We start from the raw sequence: 20,088 nt of genomic DNA on the forward strand, positions 1-20,088 counted from the left end.
ATGCTAATTAGTCAAATTCAAATACTAAAGGCGTTTTGACACAGTGACCACTCCGTGTAGCATTACATTTCAAATTTAACAGCTAACTCTCTGTTCTGCCGCTTCAAAATTAGTGTAATTAAGTGTACTAGAGATTCAAAAACTCTTCTGGGACTGACACAAAAAGCTGGTCTGCCAACAATTCAAATTGCATGGTTTGTAATCTTTAATCCACAGTAAACCAGAAGCTGTTTTCTGAAGTTGCAATCTTGTGGCATGATTCCTTTCAAAGGAAGAGATGGCAAAAGTCAGTCAGACTCCAATACTACATCTTCAACTCAAAGTGGGTTTAACATATTTAAATTTATTTATTTACTTACATAATTACATTCTCATATTGCCCAAATGTAATGTAAGAGTCTAGAGTGGGACACTGAAAGAATTGGGAAGGCCAGAAGATGGGTGGATGTTAGCATCCAAAATACATTTTTACTTCAAGGGTTTCAGGTCAGACAAATCCCTCAGAACCAACACAGGGCTTCTTTTTCAGATCATTCCTGTCGGCAGCCGACTAAGCATCAAAGTCAGAAGCATTATCTTCAAGTGAATCAGCACATAGATAACTTAACAGGCTCCTGCTCCAGAATAGGACTAGAAGACGATGGATTTAGGATAGAATGTTGCACCTGAAGTCAGTGAGTGACAGTCTCGCTTGCGAATGGTAGGTTCCACGATTCTGACCATCTAAAACAAATTTCACAATGAATACACCAGTCAAAATTTTTTTCAAATCATCTTTCTCTCCTCCCAGAAAACAGGCAGTAACATTTATGTACCAAATTGTGAAACGGCTGTATTGTTCTTTATCAAGCTGCCAGGGGAACAAGTTATTTGTCCAACCAGATTCTGATCATCCAAGACTCAATCCCAATCGCTTGGTACCAAATCACACAGCAGTTATCCAATGAAATAGCACCAGATTTGTCTGAAGTTTGTTTGTACATATCCTGCCAAATGTACTAGAGACAAGCTGGATACCTTCTGATGGTGAAACCATCATTCAGTGAAGATGAGATTGTATAGTGTTGGAAGATGACTGAACATCCATTATCTGCTATACCAAGCACCATCCCCACAAGTGGGCAACGTAAAATGGCGGATAATTGAGACAGCAAATTTGTCTTACACACAAACTCATCTCACTGCAGGGAAGTGCAACGAGCTTCCCTCTTGCAAATTACTGGTTTACATTACAATATCCGAGCAGTGCAAAGCCAAGCCACATTGTGCTGACGCTACTGCTGGAATGTAAATGCAGTTAATGCTAACTGTCTTTGGTCCAAAGATGAAAATATACACTGCTCACCCACTGCACCAATCAGCTTCACAAAAGAGCAACAGCAACACTGTTTGACCCCAGGAGTGTTTTATATATTCAGCAGCCTGTAGGTTGAAAACTGAGACCTCGAGGACATTGTTACATGGCCAAGGGTACACTTCCCAGGGTAGACTCTAGAAATCTAGTTTTAGTCACACAAACAGCAATTATATCCAAGTAAATATAATTATTTTCTGAAAGCAGCAGCCATATTAAATCCTTTATACAATATTTTAATATAGGCGTTAACTCCTTAAATGCATAAATCAGTGCACTAACAGAAGAAATGAAACCCTATAATGTTGTGAATTAAACCCCAAACTCAAATCTTTCTCTAGCTTTTATCCCTTCTCCTGCCTTGCTCTCTCCAAGCTCACCTTTTCCATGAGACCCACCTTCTGGTCCTACAATCTTATTTCGACCAAATTTCCCTACACAAACTTGTGCTCATCCAAAATTCTGCTGCTCGTAACTTAACTCGCGCCAAATCTCGTTCACGCATCACCCCTGTGCACACTGACCTACACCGACTCCTGGTCAACATGGCTTGAATTTGATCATCCTTGTTTGCAAACCCCTCTATGGCCTTGTTTCTTCCTATCTGTAGAACCTCCTCCAGTCCCACAACTCTCAGATATCTGTGCTCCTCTAATTCTGGCCTCTTGAGCAGTCCCGATTTTAAATCATTCCTCTGTTCGTGGCTGTGACTTTAGCAACCAAGGTCCAAAACTCTAATTCCCTCCCTAAACTTCTCTGCCTCTTTCTCCTCCTCTTTAAACATACCTCATAACCTACCTCTCTGACCAAATATTTGGTCATCTGTCTGATATCTCTTTCTGTGGCTCGGTGTCAAAAGAATGTTTTATTGATAATGCTCCTGTTAAGCACCTTGGGACATTTTGCTACACTAAAAGGTACATGTAACTGCAGGTTGTTATCCAGACAAAATAATTCCTGATATTTATTCTGCCAGGTTACTGCTGTGACAAGACTACCAACTGTTGCTCAAAGTTCCAAGAATACAAACAGTAATGTACCTCAAGTCACTGTGCCTGCATCTCGCATTGACTCCTTAGGTTTCAAGGGATTCCATCATCATACATTAATTCATTTCAAATAAGCACCTTCACCAACTTCTGACGGCAGGACTAAGCAACTCCTCTCACCAGCCTCTTAATGTAGTCAGCATGATACACTGTTCAAAAATGAACACATTAAAAGGTTAGTAAGACATCAATGGATTAGATGCTTGTACTGGAAGGGCACTCAAACCCCCCCCCCCCCCCCACCCACCCCCCCTGCAACCACAGACACACCCAAACAATTATAAAATATTCAGCAGGTCTGGCAGCATCTGTGGAGAGAGGCGCAAAGTTAACATTTTGGGTCAGTGACACTTCTTCGGAAGATGCTGTGGAGTATTTCCAGCATCCGCAGTATTTTGCTTTTATAATTATAAAACATTGTTGTTATTTATGCACCAAGAAAAGATGAACTAATGCAAACAAAAGTTATGCCTTGTGGCACCATCTTGTAAAATCAAAGCTGGTCAAAGATGGAGAAGGGGAAAGTGGCAAGAGAGGGGTTTTATTGTGGGTTTACATTGTGTGTATAAGACTTGATTTAAGATTTCCCAAACTTATTTCACTTGGGCCCCTAAAATCAGAGAACCAGGAGGAAAACTTTCCTCTATTAGTGGCATTGTTTACAGCAACTGTAGCACGAGTGCCAAATGGCTTTACTTCACACTCGCACTAAGAGGATTTAGGGCCCAATCTCATCTCATCGCAGAGAAGTGCAGTGAGCTTCCATCCTACAGACTCCTGGTTTACATTACAACATCTGAGCAGTGCAAAGCCAAGTCACATTGTGCTGACACTACTGTTGGAATATAAATGCAGTTAACGCTAAGAGTATCGTGGATAGCATGTATAGGAGAGGTGGTCACACCGTAGGCTCACACCCCACAGGTAGGAGGGGAATGGGTGACCACCAGGCAGAATAAGAGGTCTAGGCAGGCAGTGCAGGAATCTCCTGTGGCTATTCCCCTGCAAAACAGATATACTGCTTTGGATACTGTTGGGGTGAATGGCCTCTCAAGGGAAAGCAGCAACAGCCCAATTCGTTGCACCACGGTTGGCTCTGCTGCACAGGGGAGGAGTAAAAAATGTGGGAAGGCAATAGTTATAGGGGATTCAATTGTAAGGGGAATAGATAGGCACTTCTGTGGCCGCAAGAGAGACTCCAGGATGCCTCCCTGGTGCTAGGGTCAAGGATGTCTCAGAGTGGTTACAGGACATTCTGAAGAGGGAGGGTGAACAGCCAGTGGTCGTGGTACACATTGGTACAAACGGCATAGGTTAAAAAAAAGGATGAGGTCCTAAAAGCAGAATATAGGGAGCTAGGAAGTAACTTGAATAGTAGGACCTGAAAGGTAGTGATCTCAGGCTTACTACCAGTGCCACGTGCTAGTCAGAGTAGAAATAGCAGAATATATCACATGAATATGTGGCTGAAAAGATGGTGTGAGGGGGAGGGTTTTAGATTCTTGGGGCATTGGGACCAGTTCAAACTGGACGGGTTACAACTGGGCAGGACCGGGAATGATGTCCTAAGGGGAGTATTTGCTAGAGTGGTTGGGGAGGGTTTAAACTAAAATGGCAGGGGGATGGGAACCTTTGCAAGGAGTCAGAGGAGGAGGGATCAAAGACAAGAACAAAAGACAGTAAGGGGAATAAGAAAAGTGGTAGGCAGAGAAATCAAGGGCCAGAATCAAACAGGGACATAGTGAAAAATATTGGGAAGAGGACAAGTAATGTTCAAAAGACAGGCCTTAACGCGTGGAGCATTCGCAATAAAGTGGATGAATTAATCACACAAATAGACGTAAACGGGTACGATATAGTCGGAATTACGGAGACATGGCTGCAATGTGACCAGGGATGGGAAACGAACATCCAGAGATATTCAGTATTTAGGAAGGACAGACAAAAAGCAAAAGGCGGTGGAGTTGCATTGCTGGTTAAAGAGGAAATTAACGCAATAGTGAGGAAAGATATTAGCTCTGACTATGTGGAATCTGTATGGGTAGAGCTGAGAAATACTAAGGGGCAAAAAACGTTAGTGGGAGTTGTATATAGGCCCCCAAACTGTAGTGGTGATGTTGGGAGTGGCATTAAACAGGAAAGTAGAGATGCATGCGATAAAGGAACATCGATAAAGGGCGGCACAGTGGCGCAGTGGTTAGCACCGCAGCCTCACAGCTCCAGGGACCCGGGTTCGATTCCGGGTACTGCCTGTGTGGAGTTTGCAAGTTGTCCCTGTGTCTGCGTGGGTTTTCTCCGGGTGCTCCGGTTTCCTCCCACAAGCCAAAAGACTTGCAGATTGATAGGTAAATTGGCCATTATAAATTGTCACTAGTATAGGTAGGTGGTAGGGAAATATAGGGACAGGTGGGGATGTTTGGTGGGAATATGGGATTAGTGCAGGATTAGTATAAATGGGTGGTTGATGTTCGGCACAGACTCGGTGGGCCGAAGGGCCTGTTTCAGTGCTGTATCTCTAATCTAAAAAAAAAAAAATCTGTAATTATGGATGACCTTAATCTGCATATAGATTGGGCAAATCAAATTAGTCACAATACAGTAGAGGAATTCTTGGAGTGTATACGGGATGGTTTTCTGGACCAATACGTTGAGGAACCAACTAGAGAACAGGCCAAGGTAATGTGTAATGAGAGAGGAATAATTGACAAACTACTGATGCGAGACCCCTTGGGGACGAGCGACCACATGATAGAATTCTTCATCAAGATGGAGAGTGACATAGTTGATTCTGAGACAAGGGTCTGGACTCTTAGTAAAGGAAACTACGAAGGTATGAGGCGCGAGTTGGCCATGACGGATTGGGAAACGTTACTTAAAGGGATGACAGTGGATAGGCAATGGCAAACATTTAAAGAGCGCATGGATGAACTGCAACAATTGTTTATCCCTGTCTGGTGCAAAAGTAAAACTGGAAAGGTAGCCAAACCATGGATTACAAGGGAAATTAGAGATAGCATTACATCCAAGGAAGAGGCATATAAATTTGCCAGGAAAAACAACAGACCTGAGGATTGGGAGCAGTTTAGAATTCAGTAAAGGAGGACCAAGGGATTGAGTAAGAAGGGGAAAATAGAGTACGAGAGCAAGCTTACAGGGAACATAAAAACTGACTGTAAAAGTTTCTATAGGTATGTGAACAGAAAAAGATTGGTGAAGATAAATGTAGATCCCTTACAGTCAGAAACAGGGGAATTTATTATGGGGAACAAAGAAATGGCTGACCAACTAAATCCATATTTTGGTTCTGTCTTCACAAAGGAGGACACAAATATCATACCAGAAATGTTGGAGAACACAGGACTTAGTGAGAGAGCAACTGAAAGAAATCAGTATGGAGTAGAGAAATGGTGTTGGGGAAATTGATGGGATTGAAGGCCGATAAATCCCCAGGGCCTGATGGTATGCATCCCAGAGTGCTTAAGGAAGTGGCCCGAGATGCATTGGTGGTCATCTTCCAAGATTCTATAGACTCTGGAACAGTTCCTACAGGTTGGAGGGTAGCTAATGTAACCCCACTATTTATAAAGGGAGGTAGAGAGAAAGCAGGGAATTATAGACCAGTCAGCCTGACGTCGGTAGTGGGGAAAATTCTAGAGTCCATTATCAAAGATTTTATAGCAGAGCACTTAGAGAACAGTGGTAGAATCGGGAAGAGTCAGTATAGAATTACGAAAGGGAAATCATGCTTGACAAATCTACCAGAATTCTTCGAGGATGTAACTAGCAGAGTTGATGAGGGGGAGCTAGTGGATGTGGTTTATTTGGACTTTCAGAAGACTTTTGACAAAGTCCCACTTAAGAGACTAGCATGTAAAACTAAAGCGCATGGGATTGGGGATAGTGTACTGCGATGGATAGAAAATTGGTTGGTGGACAGGAAACAAAGAGTCGGGATAAATGGGTCTTTTTCCGAATGGCAGGCAGTGACTAGAGGGGTACCGCAGGGATCGGTGCTAGGACCCCATCTATTCACAATATACATTAATGATTTAGGATGAGTGAACTAAATGTAATATCTCCAAATTTGCAGAGGACACAAAACTGGGTGAGAGGGTGAGTTGTGAGGATGATGCAGAGAAGCTTCAGGGTGATTTGGACAAGTTAAACGAGTGGGCTAATGCATGGCAGATGCAGTATAATGTGGATAAATGTGAGGTTATCCACTTTGGTAGCAAAAACAGGAAGGCAGATTATCTGAATGGCTATAAACAGAGAGGGGAATATGCAGCGAGACCTGGGTGTTCTCGTACACCAGTCGCTGAAGATAAGCATGCAGGTGCAACAGGCGGTAAAAAAAAAAAGCAAATGGAATGTTGGTCTTCATAGCGAGAGGATTCGAGTATAGAAGCAGGGATGTCTTGCTGCAATTATACAGGGCCTTGGTGAGGCCACACCTGGAATATTGTGTGCAGTTTTGGTCTCCTTATCTGAGGAAGGATGTTCTTGCTATACAGGGAGTGCAGTGAAGGTTTACTAGACTGATTCCTGGGATGGCGGGACTGACATATGAGGAGAGATTGAGTCGGTTAGGATTATATTCACTGAAGTTCAGAAGAGTGAGGGGGGATCTCATAGAAACCTATAAAATTCTAACAGGACTTGACAGGGTAGATGCAGGAAGGATGTTCCCGATGGTGGGGAAGTCCAGAACCAGAGGTCATAGTCTAAGGATACGGGGTAAACCTTTCAGCACTGAGATGAGGAGAAATTTCTTCACCCAGAGAGCGGTGAGCCTGTGGAATTCGCTACCACAAAACAACAGTTAAGGCCAAAACACAATGTTTTCAAGAAGGAGTTAGATATAGGTCTTGGGTCTAAAGGGATCAAAGGGTATGGAGCGAAAGCGGGAACAGGTTACTGAGTTGGATGATCAGCCATGATCATAATGAATGGCAGAGCAGGCTCGAAGGGCCAAAGGGCCAACTCCTGCTCCTATTTTCTATGTTTCTGTCTTTCATACTGAGGTCTGATGAATATATAGCCTGTTCACCCACTGCACCAATCAGCTCCACAAAAGAGCCACCAATACTGCTCAACCCTAGGAGAGTTTTATATATATTCAGTAGACTGTAAGTTGAAAGCTGAGACCTATAGGACTTTATGATTACATGGTCAAGTAAACTGAGAAAATGGTGTGGTGCAGATATGCAAGAACTGCTAAAAGAGCATTATAAACACCATCAATGCCACGACAAAACGACATGTATATAGAATCGGCAAAACAGAGGAAGAACCCAAGCTCTCAGAGTAATACTTTTAATGCTCATCACTGGCTGTTCAGATAATACATGCAAAAATTACTCATCACTGAACCTGGGCACAGGGGAAGAGGAAGAGACAAGAGGGCACTTCCCAGGGTAGATTTAGAAATCTAGTTTTACACAAAGAGCATGTTATATATAAATAGATATAGTCATATTCTAAAAGGAGCAATCACATTAAATCCTCTGTATAGTATTTCAATAGTCATTAACTTGTTGTTTAGGGTGGTTAACCTGTTAACTAGATAACTTCTGAATGCATTAACCAGTATGCTAAACAGAAGAAATGAAATGCTATGAAGTTGTCTATATTAAATAATTCAGGCTATAGGAAAGCAGACAATACTGTACCTCAAGTCACTGTGTCTGCGTCTCACATTCGCTCCTTAGATATGAACAGGTTCCATCATCGTCCATCAATTCTTTACTTCAAACAAGCATCCTCACACGGCGGGACTAAGTAACTCCTCCCGACCAGTCTCAATGAGGTTGATATGGTGCACTGTTCAGTGGAAGAAAAGGACATTAAGGATTAGTGGAATGTCTGAGCTGGAAGAGTACTGTTCGTGAAATCCCTTCTTTCAACATCAAACTCGCATGGAACGCTATTGGGAAAGGTTTTGATCCATTTGTGCATCAATACAATAACAGCCTTCACATCACAGAATTATAGAATGTTGCAGCACAGAGTAAACCCATTCAGCCCATCACATCTGTATTGTCTTTGAAAGCTATCCAATTAGACTCATCCCCCAATCTTTCACCACAGCCCTGCAAATTTTCCCCAAATAGTGATCCAATTCCCATATTATTGAATCTGCTTCCAACATTATCATAGGCATTACATTCCAGATTGTAACAACTTGCTGCATACAATTTTCCCCCATCATGTCACCTGTGCTTCATTTGTTAATTCCCTTCAATAACATAAAGCACTCACTTTTGCACGAGTGTGGCTTGACCAAGTGGCACTCCCAAAAGGTATCAAATGAGAGCCAATTTTTTTTTTAGGTCCAAGCCCATTAGCCACTGAATGGGGACTGCCCAAACTCGCTATTCTTACAGGCCCTTTGTACCCATCTGTCTGAACTGGATTGAATGCAGGCCCCAGAATGGCAAGAACAGTGCTTAAATGCACTGTGCCACCCAGCTGCCTGTCAAATAATATGCTTATATGGTGCATGAAGCACCTTCACATAACACCTTATGTTGGATATCTCCAGGCACTAGACATAACAATCACTGCTTTTCAGCATAATTGTATGTGGGCAAATAGAGCAGCCATTTTGACACAGGAAGATTGCATCCAAACAGCATCCATTTAAGAGACCAGTGTTGGTCAAACACAGATCAGTCCTGAGTGCTGCACGAAAGTGTTAGTCTACATTATGAGCTTCATTCCTGGAGAGGAGCTGAAACCCAAAAATCCTTTGGACTCATGACATTGGGCCCTATCCTGCTCTAAATTGAATATCCTCTTTAAAGGACACAATATTTACTGTTCCTAATTTCAACGAAGCCACAAATATCAGGAGAGAAGGTTAAGGGGAACAGAAACCCATACTAATGAGTGCCAGTTTTTAGTAAATTAACAAAATGGACAGTAGACATATTTAAAACTGCCCCCTTACTGGATTATAAGACATTTGTGCTTGCAACCTTATTATCCTGGACAGTAAAAATATTTATAAGACCTATGAACAAATTCAACAAACTGGAAGGAAATATTCTAAACTCAATAAATCAGTTGAATGGTCATTACTGCTGTTTAGTTAATACATGCCAAATATCACACCACTGAAGCAGGGGGGTAGAAAGACCGATTCCAGGGATCAGATTTCAAAACTGAGTTTCATAGTAGAAAACAAAAATCAAAATTCAAAAAATTAATATCCTTAATACTGCAGTATTTTAATGCAGTAATTTACCTGTCAAGAGCATTTTAACAGGTATTTTGAAGCAGTTAACCAATGTATCACAGCCATTAGGTTTTGTTATGTTGTGTACAAGATAACTATGATTATTTATTCTGATAAGGTACTGCTTTAGGACTGCAAACTGTTCCTCAACATAAGCTCCAAGGATACAGACAGTATCGTACCTTAAGTCACTGTGTGTGCCTCTCTCCACTCCCGAGACATCAACAGGTCAAATGATTGTCCATGAATTCTTCATTTCAAACAAGCATCTTTACCACATTCACATGGTGGGACTATTCCTCCCAACCAGTCTCACGAGGTCAACATGATGCACTGTTCAGAGACAAAGAAAAGGATATTAAAGGTTTGTGAGACATCTATGGATCATGCCAATGTTTGGGCTAGAAGGGTATTGAAAGTGAAACTTTTTTTCTACATCAAACACCCAAGGAAATTTACTGGGAAAGGTTTTGATCCATCTATGTATCAACACAATGACAGTCTTCATGTCATAAATAGTAGGATGTTGACTTGCTGCATGACTCACATTCACACACCACATATCTCAGATGCCTCCAAGCACTCGACATACAATCAAATGCTTTGAAGAGCAATGACTTGTTATGAAGGCGAATAAGGCTGCCATTTTTAGACAGAAATATCTTACCTCAGTGAGGTGAATGGCTAGTTGAAATGTTTTGATGGTACCTGTTGACAATGATTGGCAACACCCTGCTCTTTTCAGTACTGTCATGGGATCTGAGTGACTGATTGGCAATCCCCCTTTAAATGGATCATTGTATTTAATGCACTCAATCCGACAAAGCCCCGTATATTCAACTGGGTAACAATTAAGAAAAACCATAACTACATTTTGTACGCTTTTATTTCCTTCTTAAGTTAATAAAATAGACAACATATAATTATGAGGAGTTTTGATAAAGTTTCCACTGGTGAGTCAGTAACTAGACAGCATAAATTCAAGATCGCCATCAAAAGGGAGAGATGAGTACAATTTCTTCAGGCAGAACATTAGACATGCTCTACCAGAAAGAGTGGTATCGAATCCATAATCACTTTTAAATAGCAACTGGATAAATATATGGAAAAGGAAAATTTAAAAGGGTATGGGGGAAAAGCCAACAGTGGAAGGAATGGCCTCTTTCTGCAGTACCAGCCGTGTTTCAGTTGGCAGCACTGTTGCTTTAGTTTGAAGGTAGTAGTTTGAACTACAAGAAAGCCCCCAGCAATTTAACATCCGCAGCACTTAAAGCAGCCAAAAGTACTGCACAAAGAACAGCTAGGCGTTGCGCAAACGACTACTGGCAACACCTATGCAGTCATATTCAGCTGGCCTCAGACACCGGAAACATCAGAGGAATGTATGATGGCATGAAGAGAGCTCTTGGGCCAACCATCAAGAAGATCGCCCCCCTCAAATCTAAATCGGGGGACATAATCACTGACCAACGCAAACAGATGGACTGCTGGGTTGAGCACTACCTAGAACTGTACTCCAGGGAGAATGCGGTCACTGAGACTGCCCTCAATGCAGCCCAGCCTCTACCAGTCATGGATGAGCTGGACATACAGCCAACCAAATCGGAACTCAGTGATGCCATTGATTCTCTAGCCAGCGGAAAAGCCCCTGGGAAGGACAGCATTACCCCTGAAATAATCAAGAGTGCCAAGCCTGCTATACTCTCAGCACTACATGAACTGCTATGCCTGTGCTGGGACGAGGGAGCAGTACCCCAGGACATGCGCGATGCCAATATCATCACCCTCTACAAAAACAAAGGTGACCGCGGTGACTGCAACAACTACCGTGGAATCTCCCTGCTCAGCATAGTGGGGAAAGTCTTTGCTCGAGTCGCTCTGAACAGGCTCCAGAAGCTGGCCGAGCGCGTCTACCCTGAGGCACAGTGTGGCTTTCGTGCAGAGAGATCGACCATTGACATGCTCTTCTCCCTTCGTCAGATACAGGAGAAATGCCGTGAACAGGAGAAATGCCGTGAACAACAGATGCTCCTCTACATTGCTTTCATTGATCTCACCAAAGCCTTTGACCTCGTCAGCAGACGTGGTCTCTTCAGACTACTAGAAAAGATTGGATGTCCACCAAAGCTACTAAGTATCATCACCTCATTCCATGACAATATGAAAGGCACAATTCAACATGGTGGCTCCTCATCAGAGCCCTTTCCTATCCTGAGTGGTGTGAAACAGGGCTGTGTTCTCGCACCCACACTTTTTGGGATTTTCTTCTCCCTGCTGCTTTCACATGCGTTCAAATCCTCTGAAGAAGGAATTTTCCTCCACACAAGATCAGGGGGCAGGTTGTTCAACCTTGCCCGTCTAAGAGCGAAGTCCAAAGTACGGAAAGTCCTCATCAGAGAACTCCTCTTTGCTGACGATGCTGCTTTAACATCTCACACTGAAGAGTGCCTGCAGAGTCTCATCGACATGTTTGCGGCTGCCTGCAATGAATTTGGCCTAACCATCAGCCTCAAGAAAACGAACATCATGGGGCAGGACGTCAGAAATGCTCCATCCATCAATATTGGCGACCATGCTCTGGAAGTGGTTCAAGAGTTCACCTACCTAGGCTCAACTATCACCAGTAACCTGTCTCCAGATGCAGAAATCAACAAGCGCATGGGTAAGGCTTCCACTGCTATGTCCAGACTGGCCAAGAGAGTGTGGGAAAATGGCGCACTGACACGGAACACAAAAGTCCGAGTGTATCAGGCCTGTGTCCTCAGTACCTTGCTCCATGGCAGCGAGGCCTGGACAACGTATGCCAGCCAAGAGCGACGTCTCAATTCATTCCATCTTCGCTGCCTTCGGAGAATACTTGGCATCAGGTGGCAGGACTATATCTCCAACACAGAAGTCCTTGAAGCGGCCAACACCCCCAGCTTATACACACTACTGAGTCAGCGGCGCTTGAGATGGCTTGGCCATGTGAGCCGCATGGAAGATGGCAGGATCCCCAAAGACACATTGTACAGCGAGCTCGCCACTGGTATCAGACCCACCGGCCATCCATGTCTCCGCTATAAAGACATCTGCAAACGCGACATGAAATCGTGTGACATTGATCACAAGTCGTGGGAGTCAGTTGCCAGCATTCGCCAGAGCTGGCGGGCAGCCATAAAGACAGGGCTAAATTGTGGCGAGTCGAAGAGACTTAGTAGTTGGCAGGAAAAAAGACAGAGGCGCAAGGGGAGAGCCAACTGTGCAACAGCCCCGACAAACAAATTTCTCTGCAGCACCTGTGGAAGAGCCTGTCACTCCAGAATTGGCCTTTATAGCCACTCCAGGCGCTGCTTCACAAACCACTGACCACCTCCAGGCGCGTATCCATTGTCTCTCGAGATAAGGAGGCCCAAAAGAAAAGAAAGAGTAGGCTCAGGCTCCGAGAGAGCTATGAACACACAAATCTAGACTGACACTCCAGTACAGTACTCAGAGGTACTGTCCTTCAGATGAAATGTTAAACCAAGGTCTCATTGGCCCTCTCTGATGGATGTAAAAGGACCCATACCCCATATTATTCTGAAGCGCAGGGCAGATCTCTTCAGTGTCCTGGCCAATAATTATCGCTCAAACAACACTTAAAATTGATGCAAAAACAAAGTGCTGGAAATACTCAGCAGCTCTGGCAGCATCTGTGGAGATGCAAAGTTAAGGTTTCAGGTCTGTGACCTTTCATCAGAACTGGCAAAAGTTAAAAATGTAATAGGTTTTAAGCAAATAAAGTGGGGCTGGGGCAAAAAAGAACAAATGGGAAGGTATTGATAGGACAGAGGGTCACAGAATAACTGATAAAGAGGTCATGGGGCAAAGCAAAGACAAAGTGTGTTAATGGTGTGAAGTACGAAGCATGCACACACTGGACCTCTCTCTCTCCAGAAGCACCGCCTCACCTGATCACAAAGCTGTTCTACTCCGCAGTTTCATTTCATCCTTCATCTTATCTGCGCATTAACAAAAAACTTTTCTTCCTCCTTTCAGGTGTTAAGGAACGCAAGCTCCAGCAGCTGATGGGGACTAATGCCCCTTCACTTCCCCTTGACCCCTTCCTTTCTGATCTGATCCCTTGCTGTGTATTCACCATACCCCCTGACCTACTCCTCTCGGACGCTGAACATTCTGTTCTCAGCAAAGGATTCAGTTTTATCCCCTTATGCCCCCACCTCAATGAATTTCGTGCTTGGCATGACGTTGAGCTCTTCTTCCATCGGATTTGCCTCCATGCTCACTTCTTTGAGCAGGAGATTCCCCCCCCCCACGGACCCATTCACCCGCCTCCAGCATTCGCCATCCACCTGAATCCCTCCCTCTAGCTGGTTACCCACTCTTGATCTTTTCATCGAGAACTGTCGGTGTGACACCGACCATCTCAATTTCTCCACTCCCCTCACTCACTCTAACGTGTCTCCCTCTGAACTTGCTGCACTCGTTCTCTCAGGTCTAACCCCGACATTGTGATCAAACTTGTTGACAAGGGTGGTGCTGCTGTTGTCTGGCGTACCAATCTCGATCTTGCAGAGGCTGAGCGCCAACTCTCACACACTTCTTCCTACCTCCCCCTGGACCATGACCCCACCACCAAACAACAAGCTACTGTCCACAGGACTGTCACTGACCTCATCTCCTCCGGTGCTCCTCCCTCTACAGCTTCCAACCTTAGTCCCGCAATCCTGGACAGCCCACTTCTACCTCCTTCCTAAAATCCACAAACAGGACTGTCCTGGCAGACGCATCTTTTCAGCCTGTTCCTGCCCCACTGAACTTATTTTTTCCTATCTTGACTATCTTTTCTCCCCGGTCCAGTCTCTGCCCACCTACATCCATGACTCTTCTGACACCCTATGTCATTGACAATTTCCAGTTTCCTGGCCCTAACTGCCTCCTCTTCACTATGGAAGTCAAACCTCTCTACATCTCCATGCCCCACTAGGACTGTTTGAGGGCTCTCCGCTTTTTCCTTGAACAGAGGTCCAACCAGTCCCCATCCACCACCACGCTCCTCCGCCTTGCTGAACTTGTTCTCACATTGAACAACTTCTCCTTCAACTCCACTCGCTTCCTTCAAGTAAAAAGTGTTGCAATGGGTACCCGTATGGGTCCTAGTTATGCCTGTCTTTTTGTGGGATATGTCGAACATTCCTTGTTCCAGTCCTACTCAGGCCCCCTCCTCCAACTCTTTTTCTGGTACATTGATGACTGTATCGGTGCTGTTTCCTGCTCCCACCCCGAACTGGAAAACGTCATCAACTTTGCTTCCAATTTCCACCCTTCTATCACCTTTACATGATCCATCTCTCACACTTCCCTTCCTCGGCTTCTGCCTCCATCTCTGGGGGTAGACTGTCCACTAATATTCATTATAAGCCCACTGACTCCCACGGCTACCTAGACTACACTTCTTCAAACCGTTTCCTGTAAGGACTCCACTCTCCCAGTTTCTCCGTCTCTGATGCATCTGCTCTCATGTTGCAACCTTCCACAACAGCGCTTGATATGTCTTCCTTTTTTCTTAACCAAGAATTCTCCCCACTGTGGTTGAAAGGCCCCTCAACCGTGTCTCGCCCATTTCCCACACCTCTATCGTCACCTCCAAGAACCGCAACAGGGCTCCCCTTGTCCTCACTTTCCACACCACCAGCCTCCACATCCAAAGGATCATCCTCTACCATTTCCACCATATCCAGCATGATGCCACTACCAAACGCATCACCCTGGTCCACTCCTCCATCACCCCGGTCCACTCCTCCATCACCCCCGACACTTCATCCCCTTCCCATGGCACCTTCCCTTGCAATCGCAGGAGGTGTAATACCTGCCTTTTTACCTCCTCTCTCACTATCTAAGGCCCCAGGTAAAGCAGCGATTTACTTGTACATCTTTCAATTTAGTATACTGTACTCGCTACTCACAAAGCAGTCTCCTCTACATTGGGAATACCAAACGCAAACTGGGTGACCACTTTCCTGAACACCTCTGCTCAGTCCGAAACCATGACCCGAGCTTCCGGTTGCTTGGCATTTCAACACAACCCCTGCTCTCATGCCAACATTTCTGTCTTTGGCCTGCTCCAGTGATCAACGCAAGCTCGAGGAGCAGCACCTGATCTTTCGATTAGGCACTCTACTGTCTTGCGGACTGAACATTACATTCAATAACTTCAGAGCATGACTGGCCTTTTTAAAAATATTTTACTTTTTTAATGATGTGCCTGCTTTTCATGAAGTCAGAGCTGCTCATTATTCCACTATTAACAGGCTCTCTGGACTAATGCTTTGTCTTTCACAAGCATTAACACACACTTTGCCTTTATCCCAGGACAGCTTTGTTATTTAATCTCTCCTGCTCTCTGCCCTATCAAATACCATCCCCTTTGTTCTATCCCCCACCCTTTGCTTAAAACCCAATTCTTTTCTAACCTTTGTTAGTCCCGATGAAAGGTTACTGACCTAAAACGTTTACTTTGCTTCTCTCTCCACAGATGCTGCCAGACCTGCCGAGTATTCCCAGCATTTTTTGTTTTGTTTTCAGATTTCCAGCATCTGCAGTATTTTGCTTTTTCTTGTCATTTTTCACACTGCTGTTTGAGGCACCTTGGCTGCCATATTTTCCACAGAGAGTGTACCTGAAATGCACTTCATTGGCTGAGGTCATAAAAGGCAAGTTTTGTGTTATGAAATTTTCGGTTATCAAAAACATCTGTAAGACGAATATATTGGTAGCACTTAAAGACTTAAGGTTCAGATGGACCACCTATGAACAGATTCAACAAAATCTGAAAGGGAAGGTCCCAAACTCTCAGAATAATCATTTTAATGCTCTTCACTGGCTACACGCCAAAAAATTACTCAGAAGTAGCGAAGAAAAAAAACTTCTAAGAGATGAAGCAGCCTTCAATGAAATAGATAATTTTACCCTCAGATTTAAGAAATGCTTCCGTTAGGTATAAAATGAAACGTTTTTAAAAAAGTATTTTGCCCGAGAATGTTATATGTGTTTGGTTATCACGTTTCTCCGTCCCTCAAAGAGAAGCTTTAAAACTCTTTGAAGAGTCTTTCAGAAAAGTGAGCCAGTGGGTTTTCTTTCTGAAATAATTTCCTCCTCCAGTAAAGACACGGACTCATTATAGTTGGGTTCCCCAAACACCCACTCTGTCCACACAGACAGCCCTCTAACAGCAACCCCTGGACAGTGAGCAGGAGAGCGGCCTACCTGATATCACCAGCCCGACAGCTGCTCCCATTCACCAGAGACGAAGCCAGCTCGGCTACACCCTCCAAACAATCCGCTGAGCGCAACTGCGGCCATCTATCCATCCACCATTCTCTCCCTACCCAGTCTCCAGGCCATTCTCTTGAAGAGACGCCAACCTCCGCCCTCATGGATCCCTTACGGCGCGAAAAGACGCAATACGCTCTGGGAGTTGTCGTCCCGCGGGAGGCACCGCCTTTCCAGAAATGGAGGGCTAGGAACTACAAGACCCGGCAAGCTCTGCGTGCCGCTCTTGCTATTCGCCGAACGGCCGCAGCGCGGCGTCTGTGAGACTGAGCGGCTCGGTACAGGTGGGCGGGGGAGGGGCGTAGCCTCCCCTCGGGGCAGCCAATCGGAATCCGCGGAGCTGCGTGACTGACAGGAAAGGTGCACGTTGCAATGTTTGGCAGGTGGGAGGTGATTTGGAAGTTGACTTCCTTTAAGCGAAAAGGATAGAAAAGCATGCAGTGATACAGAGGCAGAGGCGCAAGGGGAGAGCCAACTGTGCAACAGCCCCAACAAACAAATTTCTCTGCAGCACCTGTGGAAGAGCCTGTCACTCCAGAATTGGCCTTTATAGCCACTCCAGGCGCTGCTTCACAAACCACTGACCACCTCCAGGCGCGTATCCATTGTCTCTCGAGATAAGGAGGCCCAAAAGAAAGAAAAAGAAAAAAGATACAGAGAAGATATTTCGGATTTAACTTTATCACAGTTAATGTTTTAGTCTGGGGAGAATCTGACAATTTATCTGGTTCAGGTGTGTTGCTAAAGTGTGGTGAGTCGAAGAGACTTAGCAGTTGGCAGGAAAAAAGACAGAAGTGCAAGGGGAGAGCCAACTGTGTAACAGCCCCAACAAACAATTTTTTCTGCAGCACCTGTGGAAGAGTCTGTCACTGTAATATTGGCCTTTATAGCCACTCCAGGTGCTGCTTCACAAACCACTGACCACCTCCAGGCGCTTACCCATTGTCTCTTGAGACAAGAAAGCCAAAGAAGAAGGTTTAGAGATACAGCACTGAAACAGGCTCTTCGGCCCACCGAGTCTGTGCCGATCATCAACCACCCATTTATACTAATCCCATATTCCTACCACATCCCCACCTGTCCCTATATTTCCCTACCACCTACCTATACTAGGGGCAACTTATAAAGGCCAATTAACCTATCAACCTGCAAGTCTTTGGCATATGGGAGGAAACCGGAGCACCCGGAGGAAACCCACGCAGACACAGGGAGAACTTGCAAACTCCACACAGGCAGTACCCGGAATTGAACCCGGGTCGCTGGAGCTGTGAGGCTGCGGTGCTAACCACTGTGGTGTGTTGAGCAGGTGTGGACAGCCCGCATGAGATGGTATTGAAGTTGCATTTTCTCTCAGAGCCTGGGGGTTGTTGTATGTTGGACCGGTCTGAGAATTTTCTGGCGAATAAAACTAAACTTTGGTCTTCGTTTGAAGTATTTGTGGTATTCACCTCTCAAAAATTACAACTATGTGTTGAAATGGCCTTGAAAGGTGAAATTGTTCAAATTTTCTCATTCAGTACTTATCTTGAGAATAAAATTTTAGCACTGAATTCTTAACAGGTAAGTTAAATGCTTTTATAATAAAAACAAATCTCATTTGTTTCTGAGGAGTTGATGTGCGTATTTGTAGGGAAACACATTTGCTTCTGTTTTTAATACTAATTTATACACTGGTTGGGGACTGCACACTCAACATTGCTGAATTACATTCACCTGCCCTGGTTAATGGTTTTTTTTGTGTTTCCTAGCATTTACAAAACAAAATGAAGAGCTGGAGTGATGTATTGAAAAAGGTCTGGCTTCATGAAAAAGTAACCTTTTTGAGGATATCTTAGGAAATGTATCATTGTTATTATACTTGTGTTTTGCCATACTATTTTGTGTAGGGTAAACATTTTATGTGCCTTTATTCCCCCATTTAACATGATGCTTTTTTAAAAAAATATGAATGTAGATTGTTGTTGCAAGGTGGTCTAGAGTTTAGTTTTGTTTTAGCTGCCTACAGTATTTGTGCAAACAAATAGAGGCTGCAATAGGGTTATTCTGCATGGATGAACTAAGACAGGCTGAATAATCTTCCTCATTTGTCATGTTCTTGTGATTGCGATCTAAATCTGCTAACCATCGTTTGCTAAATTAAAACTTTATTTGTGTAATATTGTCAACATAAATATCCTCCCTCTCCCCAACTTCTTGACATTAAACTTAAATTAACATTGTAACTAAGAATGTATAAAAGCTGACAGCCAAAAGTAAGTTGCAAAGCTTGAATTTGCTGCTGTGATTTTATTTATCTTTTAATGCCATAGGGTTCATCTTTGGCAGAACTGGCAGTTTGAGCAGTGCTGCTCTTTGCGTTACACCTCCATTGGCAGATAAGTCCTAAATCCTGAACCAATGAGGGAGCAGTGCTGAGAACAGACCTTTCCAAATCGCCAGTCCTGTCAAATCGAAGCAGATAAACTGAACCCTGCAGTGTAAGACAATAGTTCTAGAAACTGAGTGGACAGTGGTGCTGCAGAACAATGAGTCACTGGTGTTTTGTAAAGGCTTGTGAACCAAATATGCCCCACAGATTGTAACTTAGATGCCTGCTTTATAGTCATTTGTGTTCACTCTCACTCTCTGTCTGTTTTTTCCTCCTCCTCTTGCTCTCTTGCTTTCAGCTGTGGCTCTGTTGGTAGCACTTTCACCCCTGAGGTAGAAGGTTGGGGGTTCATATCCCATTCCAAGACTTGAGCACAAAAATCAAGCATGACATTCTAGTGCAGTTCTGACGGAATGCTGCGCTGCCGGAGGTGCTGTCTTTCAGATGAGACATTAAACCAAGGCCATGTCTGCCCTCTCAGGTGGACATAAAAGATCCCATGGCACTATTTCAAAGAAGACCAGTAGAGTTATCCCCGATGTCCTGGTCAATATTTATCTCACAATCAACATCACCAAAACTGATTATCTGGTCATTATCTCATTGCTGTTTGTGGGAGCTTGCTGTCTGCAAATTTGTTGTCATATTTCTACATTGCAACAGTGAAAACGCTTCAAAAGTACTTCATTGGCTGTAAAGCACCTTGGGATGGCCTGTAGTCATGGAGTGCACAGTATAAATGCAGGACATTTTTCTTTCTCTC

General features: G+C 44.1%; 1 long non-coding RNA gene across 4 annotated transcripts; it reads right to left on the reverse strand.

The window, feature by feature from the left end:
* Positions 1-303: 303 nt before the first annotated feature.
* Positions 304-17,101, reverse strand: LOC137379087 (uncharacterized). 4 transcript variants are annotated; one of them, XR_010976732.1, is made up of 6 exons: positions 16,892-17,101; positions 16,129-16,323; positions 9,826-9,976; positions 8,076-8,226; positions 2,395-2,552; positions 304-723 (listed from the first exon to the last, which is right to left on the reverse strand). It is a non-coding gene; the product is annotated as an uncharacterized lncRNA (long non-coding RNA). The 4 variants fall into 4 exon arrangements; XR_010976734.1 differs by having other exon boundaries at positions 16,129-16,304; positions 16,892-17,100; XR_010976733.1 differs by lacking the exon at positions 16,129-16,323 and having other exon boundaries at positions 16,892-17,096.
* Positions 17,102-20,088: the final 2,987 nt, after the last annotated feature.

This window comes from Heterodontus francisci, chromosome 17 (assembly GCF_036365525.1).
Source record: "Heterodontus francisci isolate sHetFra1 chromosome 17, sHetFra1.hap1, whole genome shotgun sequence".
NCBI lineage: Eukaryota > Metazoa > Chordata > Chondrichthyes > Heterodontiformes > Heterodontidae > Heterodontus > Heterodontus francisci.